Source organism: Sabethes cyaneus, chromosome 2 (genome assembly GCF_943734655.1).
Source record: "Sabethes cyaneus chromosome 2, idSabCyanKW18_F2, whole genome shotgun sequence".
Lineage (NCBI taxonomy): Eukaryota > Metazoa > Arthropoda > Insecta > Diptera > Culicidae > Sabethes > Sabethes cyaneus.
Window position 1 is genome coordinate 202918069 of NC_071354.1, and position 16550 is coordinate 202934618.

Here is a 16550-nt window from a genome sequence, read left to right on the forward strand (position 1 = left end):
ACGAGAAAATCTACATCAATCTGCATTCCAACATTCATAAAATTACAGGAAACTACTACTTGTGTCATCAGTATCGCACTCCGGAACAGAATTCGGCTTGAATATCTCAAGCAGTCAGTCAGTCTAAAAATACCTCCCAATACCCATCCGCAACGATGTGGTGGGTGGTGAAAATGAGCAAAAGCAAACATCGGCGTTTTTCGCGTTTTGCCCTCGACAACAATATTGCCGACCGATCGACCAATCATACCGAGAGCTAGACCGCATTATAATTCGACAGCAGAGCACCTACCACCGACCGTTTCGACATGATCAGCAGCATCCGGGGTGAGAGCTGAAAAGCAAGACAAAACGCTAAAACCTACAAGGGAGAAGAAAAGTGTTGCCGTTTCCAAAAATATACATTTCAACTCAAGGTTAATTGTTCAAACTGCTACCGTACGCGAGAAGCACCCAATATCGCGTTCAATTCAGCTGGAGAGTAGCTAATAAAGATGAAATAACGATTTCCCATTAGTATTCTGCGATGTTGAGCAACCAGACGGCTCCATTACTCCAACCGACCACCAACCAACATTAGGAAGGAAAGCGAAGAGGAAGGGTTTGGTTGATCAAATGGATACCAAATGGGAAAGTGATGGTGCGTTGCCACCGGCTTCAAGAGGCCACTTTTTGTTGTTGTTTTTCCACCTTTGTTATACAATAAAGATCATTCGAATAATGGGAATTAGATCCGGGATGGCCGAACGATATGTATCGTTCTACCCAGCAGTTTGACAAATCATGTAGTGAGAATAGTGCTTTCTTGTTCAAAAAATCTCTGAATCAGAAAACACTATTCTAGTAGCTGTCAGCAGGTTAGGTTCAAAAATAATGCTTTCGAATTATGTTTACTACGCTATCATCTTGCCAAGAATTAAGATGATGCGTCAGTTACTAAATTTGCTCAAGTCTGTTCAAAAACTAAAGCAACAATAAGAGCAGATTATTTTTCGCTATGTGCAATGTATTTATAGACAAATGACATGGATTGGTAAAGAATACCGATGTTATTTATACTATATTTACGGTTACCTTATTTTTATTTTGACTTCGAGCATACCATCATTAACCCGACTTATTTATATTATACAACCTGCACAGAAGCCACATCAGATGGGTCACCAGCCATCAATTGACATGGGAGATACCAGTTTGACCGAACACACCTCGCCTCATTCTACACGAGGATTAAACGGGGTCGATGAACACCGGTCAATGGAGACGCGATGTACCTTTCGGTTGAGTTAAGTATAGACGACACGAGACGATATGCAAGCAAAACACAACTGTAAATAGAGGCGGCTGACACTTGAAGGGATCGAGACGATCGTTTCATTGTATTGTAATTGTACGAAGAAGCAAACATGCAAATATACTACGGGACGGGTGCAGTGCAATTCGTTGCAGTTCCCAATTCGGACGGCTCAGCAGATACAATCCCTGACTGTGTGCACAGTAACAAACAAGTACCTACAGTGAAATGTAATTTATGATAAAAGTGAATAACTCGTTCTTCTGCTTACCATTGGTCGCCACACGGTCTACTGCACGGACAGTAACAAAAAAATATGGACCGTGGAGAATTACCGCCGCGAAGGTGATATAATTTTCGAATCGAGATCGAGTGGAGGAAAAAAACGTGAGAAAGTTTTTAATTAAATGCCAAATCGATGCGATGAAGAGTAATTGAACGGTTTTGCGGTTCGATTCTTGAGCTCACATAGCAATTCGGTTTTAAGCGTCTATACGGATATTAACGAATAAAGGCGACAAAAGCTGCGACTTTTTGGCAGCTGTTAAACTTGAAGGATATATTTAGCCGCGAGCCGACATGAAGTATCAGTGATACCAATTGGCAGTAATGGCGAAACAATTGATGTGCAACGAAAAATTTATAGAAAATCATAAAGTCAACCAGATCTGATAACAAAACATGATCAATACATTCTACAAACGAACTGGTTATTTAAGAAGGAATCATTACACCCCATTAGAAATTCCACTTATTTGCCAACGAACTATTTAAATTTATTTCCCCAATCAAGAATGTAGCTTAAAAACTTTCAAATTTATAGCCTAATTCCTTAAAATTAATTTTTCATTTCTAACTTTTGTTAGTTCCATTTTACAAAAGTACTTTATTCTAGACAGTTGTCGAAGCACTTAAAACATAAATTTTTAACGGATTTACTAAGAAAATCCACTGAATGGAGATGGAAATTTTATTTCTTCAGCAAAGTTGCTTGTTTTTACATTTTCTACAACTTTACCGAAGAAACCGTGCCTCTATCTCCTAACATAAAAAGTTAGTGTTTGGATTTTTAAAATATTTAACCATGACTAAGGTTTGACACTTTCAGATTATAGAGGGCTTTCATACGAACAAACGTTCCTAAGCAGGGACTGAAACAGGGTTGACATTATCAGCATACATTTAGCTATACAGCTATACATTTACCAGGAATACCATGTCAGATAAGCAAACATGTTCTTAAGTGCGGTGACCAGTCACACAAAATGTCATAATACAGAAATGATATACATTCATCGCTTTTGTTTACTGTTGTAGTTAGCATGGACAGACGATAGATAATTAGGTGTAATTATTGATGCAGATTTCTCCTAGCATTGGCATTTATGTATTAAACTGATTTATTTTTGGACGATTTTTCGGTTGATCATTACTTTTAGAATCTGCTCAGCTCAGATGCAGTGTTCAACCTTGGTTGTACGGAAGCAGACTCTTTTACGCTATCGGGCGGGGGAAGTAGTCAAGATGCGTGCTAGAGCCCGACGGAGCGGTAGCTGTAATTTGTCGACGACTATAACGATTACCAATCGACCATGCACTCAGTGTCAGTATCAAGGTATCATGGTATCCTATGTACCGTGGACCCCCGTTCGATTGACCGTTTTTAATATGAACACTTTTTAATTTGAACCCCGTTGGTTTGCACGACGTGCAAATTAAAAATAGTTCAAATGTCATTCTCAACATGGCATCTTTTGCTTATGCAGACAATGCATACTTGCATGCTTTGTTTGTACTGATATAGCGTGTTTAATCTGTTTCACATTGCGTATTCCCAACGATTCTGGTAGAAATCCGATCGAAGAAAAAATTTTCGCTGCTTACAACCGCCAACTGAATCAACCCACCATAACAATAACAAAGAGCAGGGCAGCCAGTTCACACAAGTTCTAGCATATTTAGGGTTGCCAATTGTTCAAATTAAAAACCAACCCCGTTAGTTTGCATGAGGGATTGTTCAAACGAACGGGGGTCCACTGTATTTCTTGTAGATATTCTGCGCATCGGTGACACTAAAAATTTTCAACGAACAGCTGTAGTTTTTGAAAGCTGTCAAGCCAATTTGGTATGTATGACCGCATTTCAAGATCAAGACTAAAAACTTGAGATTAGTCTAATTTGGTTTTAGCCGGACAGGGTCAACATGCTGGATTCTTTCAGGAAATGAGCGCATTGGCAGGAGCGGTTGAGAATTTATTAACGAATCAATTTGTGCCAAAATAATGGAACGAAATTCAAAAGATACACGGAATGATCTTGCGGGACACATTCTTCTGCGCCACCTTCACGACCACCTCCCAGAGACCACCGAAGTGTGCCAATGTCATTTTGAAGGCAAGTGCCATTTTTTCTCACTTTGAAGGCAAGCATTTTTATCCTCGGTTCAAGCGATTCAGTCATTTCGCTCTGCCCTGAAACGACGCAACGTCCAGTTGTAACAATTTGGCCACGGTGCGGTATTTTACTTCCTGCTGACGCTCATTTTTCATCCACGGTTCTCGTGGTAGTTTCATTTGGAACCTGTAAATTGGCCGCTAAGTTTGCGTGATTTGACACCGCTAGACTACTGCAGGTGAGAATACTCAGTCTCTTATTTATACGGATAAACCAGCAGCGATTGAGGCCTTGGTAGACAATAGTACACGAGTCATTGGTGAGACAATGAACACCTGAAAGACGCGGAGACGGAATACCAAGGCATCATGAGTAATGGCTACATCAGCACGGCGGAAGATGGTGATGTGCTGACCCTCACAATAGGTGAAGTGAACAAAACCATCAAGCCGCTCAGGAACAACAAGGCTTCTGGCAAAGACGGCATCGCAGCGGAACTTAACAAGATGGGCCCGGATAGGTTGACTACCTGTCTGCATCGACTGACAGTTAGGTTCTGGAAAACAAAACATCTACCGGAGCTACAAGAGTAGAAAGAGGGAGTAATATGCCCAATATACTAGAAGGGCGACCATCCTCAACGCCAGCTATAAAGGGTTTTCTCAGATCATCTTTCGCCGTCTGTCGCAGCTAGCAAGTAGATTTGGGTAACCTTTACAAACCGGTTTTGTGGACGGGCGATCAACGGACCAAATTTTTGTGCTGCGACAGATCCTCCAAAAGTGTCGCGAATATCAAGTTCTTATGCACCACCTATTCATAGATTTCTAGGCCGCCTACGATACAATCCACTGTGAAGAGCTATGGAAAATTATGGACGAAAACGGCTTTTCCGGGAAGCTGACAAGACTGATTAAGGCCACGATGGATGGTATACAGTGCTGGGGCTGGGAGAAAAATTTAGGTGCGTTATCCAGCCTGTTTGAAACACGCAGGGGACTTCGACAAGGCGATGGTATTTTCTGTTCAACATCGTGCTAAAAGGTGTTATGAAACGTGCGGATGTTAACATACGGGGCATGATCTTTGATAAATCTAGCCAATTTATGTTTCGCTGACAACGTGGACATTGTCGGAAGAAAGTTCCAGGTAGTTGCTAAACAGTATACTAAACTGAAACGTGAAGCAATCAAGGTAGGATTAGTGGTGAATACGTTTAAGACCAAGTACCTGTTAGCAGGAGGAACCGAGCGCGATCGAGTGCGCATAGGTACTAGTCTGGTAATTGACGAAGGCGAGTCTCAGGTGGTGGACGACTTTGTATACCTCGGGTCGTTGATTACGTCGAATAACAACTGCAGCAGAGAAATCGCAGATGTATTCTTGCCGCAAGTCGTGCTTACTACGGACTCCACAAGACCCTAAGGTCTGGTAACCTTCATCCCCAGTTCCAAATGTACCATGTACGAAACACTAATAAGACCGGTAGTGCTCTACGGGCCTGAAACGTGGGCAATGTTTAACGGGAACTTGAAACCGCTGGCCATTTTTAAAACATCGTGTGTTTAGGATCCCATTATCCAGAAAGTTGCTAAAGTTGGACAATGCGCGGGACATAGTAAAATTTAAGCTCAAAACAGGGCATTATTATGCAGGCACTGGAAGATTGAGAGAAATAAAAATTCATTCAAAATCATGGAAATTACTGCATTAAAACACACAAAATAGCGATTGAATAGATTACTAACTTATAACCATCTGGCCACTTTATATGACGCATGAAATTTTAGATTTTCATTTTACCCCCGTGAATTTTGCTAACACACAGTCCTTCATCAAAATTAAAATCGGCTTATGAATCCAAATGGCAGCACACACATAACTATCAGATGTTATCTATAGTCGGCTCCGGCTTCAAAGCCAACATAAATATTGTTTTTATTATTTCTCTTCAAGAAAGCGGAACTCTGAAGGGCAATCCAAGTGGATCTTCCGTTGGTTTTACGCAATAAATGCATAATTTCCAAGAAATTGACCTCAAGTACAATTCACGACGAACTAATTATTTTGCATTCTGTGAATGTTATCAGATATCTGCGTACCATCATTTCGGATGCCTTTCGCAATCTGGAATTGAGTCCATTCAATAAAGATAATGTTTGAAGTGATTGCCATTGATGACGCTTCCAATTACATATAAGTATCAGCATATCTTTTCTCACGGCAGGTAAAGTGGATTCGACATTTGGGTATCAATCAAAAGGTGCCGCGTATTACCGCAAGCTGACACGCACAAACGCTTCGATCCAAGCAGACTGACTGTGTACATACACAGCCAGTCAGTCAATGCCCGTTTATTGACTTAATTTCTTTATTGCTTATTTACTTTTTTTGCAGTTTCATTTCTCTGCACAGTATTCGTACCAGAAACTGTTGGAAAACGAAAACGATCGAAACAAAAGGCCTGCTGAATCATGAGTGCGCGCGCGGAAATAACGTCGATTCGCGGTGCGGTACTTTCTCCGCGGCTGTGCATTTTTAGAATGACATATTGTGCAAGTGCACTCATTCGTACTTACTCGCAGTATTAAGCAAGCCGTTAATATCGACAAATCTGACGGCGAACGATTTCTTCGTGAGCCAACGTACCCCAGCAGCCGATCTATATTGTGCTGATAAAAGAATATACAATGTTGCAAGCTTGTTTTTAATAACGTAGAAAAAATACGTTTCGTAATCGCAAAAGGTAAGCTGCCAGAAGTTAAGTATTGGTATCTGAATTTTTCCGGATGGAAATATCGTTTTACTGTTCTGTTATGTTTATTCCCCATTAATTTCCTGAAAATAATGGTTATGGAGATCGTTCAAGTTTTTTAATGTAACCAAAGTTGGGACTTCTATTGTGCCGCCTTGTGTGAATTCGCCTTCCGCAAAAAAGAGGTCACAGTATCGTACGAATTATTTCACATACCTACCGTTTCTGTTACAGTCTAGTAACTTTATTTTAACCGTCGCACATAACAGCTTTAGTAAACACTTATCATTTGTAACAGCGTTAGCGAACAAATTATGAAACATGAACGGAATGGATCAATTACTGAAAATAACATTTCACCAAATTTTGACTTTGTGAGGAAAATACACACTGTTGGGTAGTTAGGAAAAGATTTTCAACGTTATTCGGTTGTAAATATTTACATGCCTAAAACCGAATGACGCATGAATAAAACATAAAACTTGGATAAGATGCACACAACATTCACTGGCGCATTCCGGTAAAAAAAAAGAAAAACTACCATCAAGTATCACCATAAGTGATTCATGATACGTTCATGTTCGCGTTGTCGAGTAGAAAGTGAAACTGGACGAATTTTGCTGCCTGCCACTACTGTTCGATGCCGTGTGGCTGGCTATCGCTCACACAGTTGAGGACCGACTGGCTTCTCCACGGACAATATGAACGCGAACAAATCGTGCAAATTGTTCGTACGTGCTGGCATTTCTGCGATTCCCATTATTATTATATACGTATATATTTGCTTAACCACAGCAGTCAGATGTGGGTTAATTTGCAAACAAAACAAAAAGTGGGTGCCGATTGGTGGCTGGCTGGCTGACGATGACATGTCAGGCATTTTCATCAGGCATCCTTGAAATAAAATGACAGGCGTGATAATATGTATCGATGGCACCCGATACCGGTTATCACTGCGGCACTGGAACTACCCAGTGGTAAATAGTTCCTGACATTTTCATCGTCCAGAGTGTCACCTAATTATGTCGCGTTTAATAAAATGCACAAGGGAATAATATGGTCCTGATGCGGTGCGTCGAAAATTGGTTCGGAAAGTAGAACTGGCTTGTCGAACAAAGCTGTAATGAGAGCCAATCATAACAGGATTCGAACCCATCTTTTCCTCCAGGACCCATGATTGGTGAATTATTGAACCCAGTCAGCGTTGCTTCAAGACCCTCCCTTACTTAATCTACCGCTCTTTGCTCTTTTCACGTCTTGTCTCGCTCTGGAGACACTATCAACACTTCTGTTTCATTACTTTCTTCTACCTCTATTTATTGGAAAGGCTACCATTATGAAATATATTGGTAATTCAACTGTAAGAAGCTACACAAAATCGGCAAGAAATTTGCCGAGATTTGGAGAGCCGAGCGCTCGGTAAAAATTTCGGTGGTGCATATCGACGTTTACGGATCTTTACTTACGTTTGGTATCATAAAAAATTTAACCGAACGCTCGGCTTTCCAAATCTCAACAAAATTTTGCCGACATCGGAACTTTTTTTTTGTGAGTTTGTAGGTTTAAGTTTCATTCGGAACTAACTCTCTCATCTTTAATTTACGTTTTTACAAAAAAAAAATTATCTTGAATCTATATCTTACTTACTTACTTGTGTGTCCATGTCCGCTGATCCGGCAGAACAAATGGATGAAATCAAACATCTCCACTACCGACGGATTCCGCCATGGCTTTTATCTGTCGCCAGGACAGGTTCTCATCTACAGCCCGGATCTACATCACTTCTTCAAAACTAGATCGTTTTAGAATATTTGATACTCAGCAGTATTTTGGTTTAGAACATTGTTATAGGTAATATAGTTGATGATAATGAGAAAATAACAGATGTGCAGATTAACTAACCTTAACCAAGATGTCGTAACAGCAATGCATATTTAGTTCCGAAAATTCTGAAACCGTTCCTCCGGATCGTGCTTTAGAATTATTTGAAACCATTATGTTTATTTCGGTACGATAATTCCAATAACTTTGCTTTAAAGGGAATAAGCAATTTGCAAGGAAGAATTTTATGACAGAAACAAAGACGTTATTGATTGAGTAAACCTCCAGATCTTCAGCATTTCAGCAAACAAATATTCCTTGATCTAATGCAAATGTTTTCGGAAGGTGTGTAACGATATCCAACAGCAGTGGGCACCAATTGGTCTACATTAAGCTATAACAATAAATAGTTTTTTATACAACATGCATACTATTGTACCAGAAACATGGTTTAAAAATATACCTATCCTGCAACAATTGACACAAGAGTAGCCTCTGAATCGCCTTGGTGTGATTATTGCCAATTATCATCATTGCGGAATAGTGTGTAGTGATTTAATTACAGTTCAATCGTCTACCAATCGTAATCGATTGACCACCATCGAATTGGTATCATTGCCAATTTTCTGCATAGCGAGTTGAAAATTATTCAGCTGGTTCAACTACACTGACGACCGGTAATTAGTTGCAATCAAAATTGAAAAATTACACTTCAGTGTCTGTTTTGTGAGTAAGACCTTCTTTACTGAAAACAATTATGTTTATTTCAGTCATTTTTTATAAACGTTATAAACCACATGTAAAATGTTGTGATTATTTATATTGACCCAATCCAACGGACAGCTTCAATGCTACGTGTTTACAACCCACCATGACATGCTAAACTTCTGTGACATGCAACCTATTAATTTCAAGGCCTTTTTAATTTGTCATACGCATTGGTGACCATTGCCAAATTTACCGTGTGTTGCCTCGCCGGTTTGCCGTGCAGCATTTTTGCTGCGTACGTCGTATTGAACCGAATTACCTACCTATTGATCGTAGTCGTCGTTTGTTTGTATCACCGCACCGGTTCGGTTTGTTTCAGTTTCTTTGAAGTTGATACGAAGAATTGCGGTCGATCAGCCGCTTTGGTCACTGTAGCGCACTTTTTTTTCGCTGTCACGTTATTATTAGACCACGCGCGCAATGTTTCTGAATTTGATTCAAAGTTCAACAACCTGAAATCACGCAACCGGTATGGCCCTAATCTGCGGCACTGCCTTTATGGCCCTGAAGCTTAAGCTCGTTCTTGACTTCCATATTAAGTCGTTAAAGACTTTTTGTCTTTATGTCACTTGAAATGACTTTTTTTTTGCTTTCTGATGTGTATTGTAGGTACCTTTGTCAATACAGAACCATCGTCCTACCAAAAGTACACTGAACGTGTGCCGTGTGTGGGTGGATCGAAAGCGACGACGCCGGTGTTCATGTCGTCTATCCATTCACATTTGGGTAGTGCACTATGAATGAATGAATGAATGGCTTGAATGAGGTGGATGACAGAGTTGTAAATTGTCTGTGTGGCACATTGGAGATAAATATAACCGATATCTAACGACCTTTTCGGGCGATTATAATTCCTCCCGTTTACCGCCGCGCCAAAGAGATCCGCTCTCAGATTAGGCAAGATATGATGTTTTGTGAGATTTTTATGCTTATTTTGGCGATTATAACAGCTTTTGCCAGCAGCCCCCTGGCAACACTGTCTACCGTTGAAAATTTATTTGACATCTTGTCCATATAAGATTACGAACTGTCTGCTACCGAATCCGTTTGACGCTTCGGTCGGTTCGATCCAGGAGGGGCCGGGGCAGGGAAAATAATGTCGATGCTCGATCGAAACAAGACGGCGTTTGGCATAAAACTGCACTACACACTCCTGCTCGAGCAAGGTGCGGGTGGTGTCGTAAAGAGCTTAATTTATTGTGTCGACTTCCAATCAGCGCGTGCTTCAGTGAATTGCTTCACAGCCGTTCGGGTTAGTTACTTATATGCAGCATCGAGAAAATAAATTGACTTAGAGCCAACGGTTGTTGGTGGGACGAAATCTTACAGGTGATGGAGTTGTCTGATCGGTTCGGAGTCCTGGAAGGTATTGCAGCGACACTTTGTACTGGAGGCTGCTGTTGCAATCTTAATCCGTGTATATTGTACAGTTTGCTGCTTTCCTACCAAATACGCGTGGGAATCTGAATAGACGCTGCAAATCGGCGCGATTATTTCGAGCACTGCTCCATGGGAGTTCGGCTAACGTTCGAGTGGCTTACAACTTTATGCGTACAGCATCGTGTGGAAACGGGCACGGTTTGGAATTATAATCCAGTTTCGTTCATGCCCGTTGACTGACCCTCCACCCTCGTAAAAAGGGCGGTGGTCGTTTACTAAAAATAGAGATCCGCTACTATCGCCGAAAACACTTACTCTCGCTGCTGCTGACTCGGTGCTTCTTGATTTTCGAGGCCAAACTGAACGAAGAGGTCCCCCATGTGCGCGCATATAGCAACTGAATGAGTGGCAAATTTGATTATGGCTAGTGGAAACAAACAATTATTAGAGCTTTATTGTAGCACACAGTAGCAGTGGGTGGAATGTAGCATATCTAATTTAGCGATTGAAACTAGTCCACGTTTTAGCTGCGATGCCTTTATCGCAAATTATGGGGCATTGACACGTGTATTTGTGGAAAATGTCATGCACAAATGTTTTTTACCAGAACTAAGCCTTTTATCTAATTCTCTAGAAAAGTAAAAATAGTTATGACTTGATTTACTCTCGTGTACGTCAGAAAATTGTTGCAAAAATAGTCGAGCTTTTTGAATCAAAATCTAGAATTAGAGATCTAAACGACTCGCCCAATTATGAAAGAAATGAATTTGACAATTATAAAATGAAAAAAAACCTGCCCAGTTAAGGTAGCGTAGAATCAAGTGGCCTTACTCTTTCCTTAAAGTATCCTCAGTTGTAAAATTTCACTGTCTTTTATGACCGATATCTCCATCTGTTTGAATTGTTTGATGATTTTTAAAAATTATCGTTTAGTTTGGATCGAATTCTCCTTATTTTTACTATATTTTAGTGACAAAAATTTCACGATGGGATTTTCCTGGATCCTGTGTTATGGATGCGATGTCATTACTTATTGTTTAGTCAACAAAGGAACTCCAGCCAATACAAATCCGTCACTTGGCCGTTTTCTTCAAATAATTTCTCGTAAAGATGCGTACGGTGATTTTTTTTCTGGAAATTAAAAAACTAACGACCGGTCATGTTCCGTCGTGAATCATTAATTTTACGGCCACAACTCAGGAACAAAAAATAACTATCGCACCACTTGACTGTGACTGTCGCATCAATCTAGTATGGCGATGGTCCGCTAGCGATCTTGCGCCGAACGAAATATGTCACATACAATGAATTCTCCAGTACTGTCGATGATGGACTACCGTTGTCCAATCCCCTCGAACACCGGCTGAACGTGCATCATCCTCGAACGCGCATATCCACTGGGTACGGGGTCTGCCCCGGAGTCTACGGCCTGTTCCTGGTTCTCTGTTGAAAATAGTTTTGGCTATTCTTTCCTCGGGTATTCTGGCCACGTGGCCAGCCTGCCACATGGTATTCCCAGGTAACAATTTGAGTTTTATTACGCTTTTATGACCAAAATTGGTATTGAAACCCGCAATAAGAGTACAATAAAACTTACATTGTTACTTGAGATTACCTTCACAATACCTCTCCAAGCACTCGTCGATCAACTTCCTTCAGCGTCCATGATTCACGTCCGTATAGAGCCACCGGGAAAATTAGTGCAATAACTATGGAACTTCAGCTGGCTACTAATTCGTACAAAGCCCGATTGATGACTGCAATTCATCGCTTTACTTCGCGTTCTATCGTTGCCACCTGTCATCAACGGGCCAAGGTGTATGCATTCTTCATCTGCCAATTTTGTTGTTTCCAATTGAAAAGGTCCAAACATTTGTTTTGTTTACGAAACTCAAAAGTTATAAAAGTCTTTGCCAAGCTACTACCAACAAAACAAAAAAAAGTTTGTTCCAATACGTTGTGTAGTTTGTGAGAAAAAGGTACATAGAGTTTGAAAATCGTGGTTTTCCAGGAGCGGCGTTTTATTCCACCGAAGTTGTTCCACGCCGCACTGGAATGCTTATGTGTATGATCGTTTTTCGGCCACTTCTCGTGGTCGGATCATTACAAATTCAGTATCAAAATAAGCGGAAAAAGACTGCAGAATCAAAATCTGAAATAAAAAAATAATGATTTTTTCAAAAATTTTAGTCGTTCATGTCCCCTTAAGAGTTATGACTGTGTGTCCAAGTAAATTTGAATATTTCGCATGGAGAATGGGGAAATGAGAAACTTAATACTTCCACTAACAGTATGTACCGCGAGCTGCAGGCACTGCTTGAAGAGGTTCTCATCAAACACCTGGCAAAAGTTGGGAGGTTATGGTGGACCGGCCACATCGCAAAGATACCGGACGAATGTGTAGTAAAGTCCTTTAAAAATCCTACCGGCTTCAGATATGGAAGGATCCAATAGGCTAGATAGCTCAACTAAGTTGAAGCCGAACGGTGTGTATCGAGATGCTCAACGAATTAACGACAAGTAACCCAGGATCAAGTATAGTGGAGACAAGTTCTTGTTACAGCACGAACCACTCCGGCGCTAAGCTGCTTTATTCATGCACTGCGACCAGTTTTTGCGAGTATGTATATAGCTATCGGCTACGGTCGTCGCTCACGTTCGTCATTGCAGCCCGAACTGCTGATGCCGATTACTCGCACTCCCGTCCGTGAGTAGAATCGGGAGCGAAGATAAAGAAGAAATGAAAAAGTTATGCAAAACCTGTATCCCAGTTGGCCTCTAGGACTCAAGGGTAGCTGGTTGCTCACGACTTATTTGACTAGCGAGTACGCTGTAACAAAAGACGTTGTGAGTCTGTGCGTTCGTGAGTGTGTAGGTAGCAGAATGTCTGCACACAGCATCGGCGGCTGTTTGTGGTTCTACAATTGATGAAGGGACGGTAGGGGCACCAGGGGCCGGGTGTTGTGGGTTCGAATCCGGTTATAATCTTAGATTATAGCTTGGTTCGATCCATGCACCTTCCAGCATTGGACAAAAGGTAGGAGTCACAACGACAACTTGTTAAGCGTAGCTACCTGTAACCCCCTCCCTCCATTCAAAAATTGTTCATTACTTTCCCATGCCGTCCTTTCATCAATTGTAGAACCACCGTTTCAAAAAATATTAATATATATGCTTGACCGCATTTCAAGGTCAAGACCAAAAACACGATGTTTGGTCTACTTTAATCTTTATAATTAGTTCAACTAAGTGATCAGCAGTAACCAATTTAACGGAGCAACTAATATTTTAATTTAACGCAAACGAAGACTTGACCCTTCTTTATCGACAGGTTTCACAACCGGTTATAAGAGTACAGGACAATTACGGGGCTTGTGCAACGATCCTGCTGATTCTAGTTACAACGCCCAACCAAGTTTCGGACATACGACGACGGGCTTGTTAAACCACTATCATACCTCGAAGTTAACTGCGCGGTGAATTAGTTTAGTTTAACGCAATTCACTGCGAATTTTGGGTTAACTTTAGGTACTTTAACTTAGCTTTACACTTAGGACGAAGGTAACTGTTTATCGACTTTGCATTAAGTATAATGCTGTTATGCTACATGTGATATTTCGAACCACGCTCCTGACGTTTCTCTCGGTGACGTTTACGTACTGTACGGGTGGTATCGAACCCACATGCCTATTGAGCGAAACTGTCCAGTGTTTTCGTAACATCTCCCTGCCTGTGAAGTTCCGGACCGTCTACAGACAGCTTCGAGCAGGCTTGGCATACACTTTGCGCTTTGATTTTGCTCTTTTGATTACTGCTCCTCAGCCAAGCAAAATTTGAAAAAGTGATGTATGGGGCGTTTGTAGAATTGGCTTTTATCTACAATATTGCTGAAGTAAGCATTACTGTGCATTTTGCATTTATGGCGCTATAAGGCTGCTACCCCCTTGGTAGCAAAAAGAGCGCTCTTTTTGCTACCAACGGCATGCTGCCCTACAGCGCCGTAAATACTAAAGATAAAACTTCACTTTCTTCAGCAATATTATAGATAATTACTAGCTCTACAAATGCCCTTATACACCACTTTTTCAAATTCTGCTTGGGTGAGGAGCAGTAATCAAAAGAGCAAAATCAAAGCGAAAAGTGAATGCCAAGCCTGGCTTCGAGGAATGCTAATTTTACTGCAGGTCTATTCTACGTTACGTCTACGGTGTTACCCCTTGTCCAACCATCCCGCTTACTATCCCGCAGGTCATCTGCTTTCAGTGGCTTAAATGGCTCAAAAGGTCACTGAAAGGTGGTGCCTGGTTATAGTTGGCAGTTATTCGCGTAGCCAGCAAGTCTATAAGTAGTCTACTAAGCACTGTGCAAGACGCGAACTGTCATACAAGGTATATTTCTCCGCCTTTGTGGATAATTCCGATTGGGTGATGCTTTATGTACCGAAGCGAAAAAAGTGATTAGGTGTGGATCAAGTATAGTGGAGACAAGTTCTTGTTACAGCACGAGCCACTCCGGCGCTAAGCTGCTTTATTCATGCACTGCGACGAGTTTTTGCGAGTATGTATATAGCTAACGGCTATTTGACTAGCGAGTACACGCGCACGCAAATAACGGCGTAAATTCAAAAATTCGCGTAAAAACCCGTGAGTATCAAAACTACGTGTAAATATAGACTCATAGAGCACTTTCGCGTAAATTTCGAAAATCGCGTAGAAAAAAAGCCGCAGAAATTCCAAAATTCGTCTTAACAACACCGCGTAAATTCCGAAAATCGCGTAAAAATAGTCAATTTCAAGATCAACACAAAAACAGGTGTTTGATCTATAACGAAAAGTTACTTGAATGATTGCAAAGTGTGACTTTTTGAGCTCTTAATTTTACTGCGCATGTGTCTCTGTGCATAGTAATCACAGGGATTGAGATCCAGTGATGAAGCAGAAATTATTTGCGGTAAATTCTGACGACACCATCCTTGTGGTACTGTTGACTGACGATGACGATGACGAGAGCAGAATCCTGAAAACGACTGAGACGAATTCAAAGTCTCGCCCGATGAACATCTGTGGATTGTGCAGAATTCAAACTTTACATCTCAAATGTCAATATCAATTGATTGAAGTTTTAACAAAAATGCTCACATTTGAGTCAAACTAGCTTTACAAGATGTACCCATTGATGAAAACCTCTGTCAAAAAATGACGGAAAATTTGACGCACCTAGCACAAATTTATGTACTTAAATTACTAAATATAGCAAACCTTTTACCATTAAATGACAACAAAGTGGTGGTACATTCAATACAAGCGAACGGTTAGACAGAACCATACTCGAATCGATCACAAAATTCAACCGTCATGTTCATAGCCACAAATCAAGCTTCAAACTTATTGCTGGTAAATAAAATAAACATCGCAATTGTAGTTACACGCCGCAAATTCCAATAACTGGACAGGTTCAGCTCGTTATTATGATTAAGTTATATCCTTACTGTGTCAAAGATAAGTCATTGAATGACAGCTTTCAAATGCAAACAAAATAATAGTACAGCTTTCCTTCATAGCGAATAACCGTAGATTGAGTTGTCAATCCCAGAGAGAAGGGTCAGCCAGACAATTCAACTCATTAGGAAGCTGACGTTCCGTGCGTTTCCGTAATAAAACTAGATGTATTTAATGAGCACTTGCGCCGACTCAAGTTACAACTCCTCCGGAAAAGCCTCAGTCCATCGGGTGGACGAAAATCGACGAGTGTAGTCGTCGAATGGGGTGGCGAGATAAATTGTGCAATTTGTACGTATTGTAATTGCTCTATTAAGCACCGTCCTCTTTGGGTCGCTGGGTTCGTTCCCCGCCGCCCGCGAGAGAATTGTGGCCTGTTCTTGTCCGCGCGTACGCTGGCTGACTGGCTGGCTGGCTGGCTCGCTGACTGGTTGACTGGTGAGCAAGATTTATGATAATCACCGGGGCTGCCACAGCATGACACTTGTCTGTATATACACAGATATTACCGTAAAGAGTCAGCGGTACAACACGCGTCCGTCAAACAAGAGACGCTGATCGGAACAGCAACAACAACGGTGACGAGATTTAGCCAGCTGCCTCAGCCGTAAGTCGAGATTTATCTCATTTCTAGCCTAAA

The 16550-nt window shown here is 41.1% G+C and overlaps 1 protein-coding gene across 4 annotated transcripts in view; it reads right to left on the reverse strand.

Annotated features, from left to right (window-relative positions):
- Window positions 1–16550, reverse strand: part of LOC128738815 (protein phosphatase 1 regulatory subunit 12C) — a 129367-nt gene that overhangs the window by 57053 nt on the left and 55764 nt on the right. The gene's annotated exons all lie outside the window — the stretch shown is intronic.